Source organism: Etheostoma spectabile, chromosome 1 (genome assembly GCF_008692095.1).
Source record: "Etheostoma spectabile isolate EspeVRDwgs_2016 chromosome 1, UIUC_Espe_1.0, whole genome shotgun sequence".
Classification (NCBI taxonomy): Eukaryota; Metazoa; Chordata; class Actinopteri; order Perciformes; family Percidae; genus Etheostoma; species Etheostoma spectabile.
In genome coordinates, this window is record NC_045733.1 from 30,666,460 (window position 1) to 30,668,285 (window position 1,826).

General features: G+C 41.7%; 1 long non-coding RNA gene across 1 annotated transcript in view; it reads left to right on the top strand.

Moving 5' to 3' along the window:
• The window catches only part of LOC116687311 (uncharacterized), a 20,420-nt gene that overhangs the window by 9,341 nt on the left and 9,253 nt on the right, over positions 1 to 1,826 (top strand). The gene's annotated exons all lie outside the window — the stretch shown is intronic.

Here is a 1,826-nt window from a genome sequence, read left to right on the forward strand (position 1 = left end):
AGGAAATAGCAGACGTATGTAGCCTAGTACAAAGATGTCCGTGGCAGAGACTCAAGAGAACCCGGGCAAAGTATTGTCCCATCCAAGCACCAGCGAGGAGGTGGGTAACCAGGAAGACCAGCCGACCCTTCCACATCCCCGGCCGTACCTGGTAGAATTTTTCAAAATGGTTGGATGCAAAAACAACTCCTTTGAATGCGCTGTAAGCTCTGCGCACCCAAATGCTGCAAGCTAATTGTTTCCCAAACTCACCGTATAATTTGAAAAAGCATACTGATGTTGTTTTTTCCCCCTTACATTACTTTAACCAAAGTTACCAAAGTTAAAAATAGCTTGCTTGCCTTCAGGCTCGACTGCCCCTCATGTCCAAAAGAAGGACTGCGATGGTTATCCAATTATGTCATGTAACATAAGCGAGAGTAGGTGGCATTATGACATTCGTCATTTGCTCAGGTAAAGGTAATAGAATGAGGATAATGGTCCATCTCATTTCCTCCCTTATAGTAATAGATTCTGATTATATAATAGCTTTTCCTCTGTTGAGGTACAGTTAGGGCTGCAACTAACTCATTAATTTCATTGTAGATTAATCTGTAGATTGTTTTCTTGGTAATTTGAGCAGTTGTGGTGTATGGTGGTCTATAAAATGCTTGTTTTGTCCACAGCTCAAAGATATTCCTTTTACTGTCATAGAGGAGTGACAAAATTAGAAAAATATTCACATTTAAGAAGCTGGAGTCAGAGAATCTTGTCATTGACTTTCAATGAAAAGAGAGGGCAGACTGACAGAGGGGGGAATCTCCATTCAGTGGCAGTGAGGCATCTATCTGCAGAGCCGGGCCGTAATTACACACAAACACCAACACGACTGCAGCTCAGCTGTCTTGTTAGCAAAGAGCATCGCCTTTCCGGAAAAAGAAAACTCAAATAGATAGTTGGAAGGAAGGAAGATGAGGAGATATAAGAGGATTACGTCAGAGATATTCAGTACATCTCTCTCTCTCTCTTTCTCTCTCACACACACACAGACACACACACACACACACACACACACACAGAAACCCGAGTATGTCTTCATCAGGGCTGGTTTTTGATTGGTCATTAGATGGCCTACCAGTTGGCTCCGGCAGCAAAGAACCATCAGGGTCGGGTGTTAATTCCTGTGGTGACTCATCAATAATTGCTGTATCTCGAAGTCTCACAAGTCATCGGTGTGGAATAAGACCATGATTAATGAGCATCATTACTGTACTGCTGAGATATAAAGCCATGTCTTTAAAACACCACCCTGCTCTTTGAATTTTAATCCACCGGTGGCTGTCGCATCTAATTTAATGACTGAGTGAGTCATCGATGAAACCGTCGTCTGCGTGGAGCGCTTTCACGGGATCTTACTCCTTCTCAATCTGCACAACATGCTGTGTGCCACATGCAATAAGTAAAACATCAGCTATGTTTGTTTATCATATGTTTCCATACCATACACTGTCTCATGTAGACTATACTGACTCTTATGTGCAAAGTTTGGTGTGTGGGGGTGGGCGTGACGCAAGGCTGGATCTAGAGTCCAGCCCCTTTCAGACTTTTTCTTCATCACGTTTTTGTGGGCATGACATGTTGGACAAAATACTAATCATAGCAAATAGTAGTTTAACAGACTTTAAAATGTGTCTGTAGGGGGACTGTAAGTAAATTGTTCTCCAGATTTCAAAATTGCAATATTTTAAACGTCAAACACTTCATTTTCTGCATTCTGGGGAACTTTTCTGCATCAATTAATAGTGCAAATATGCAATAATAGTAGCAATAGTAGTAGTTTATTGGGG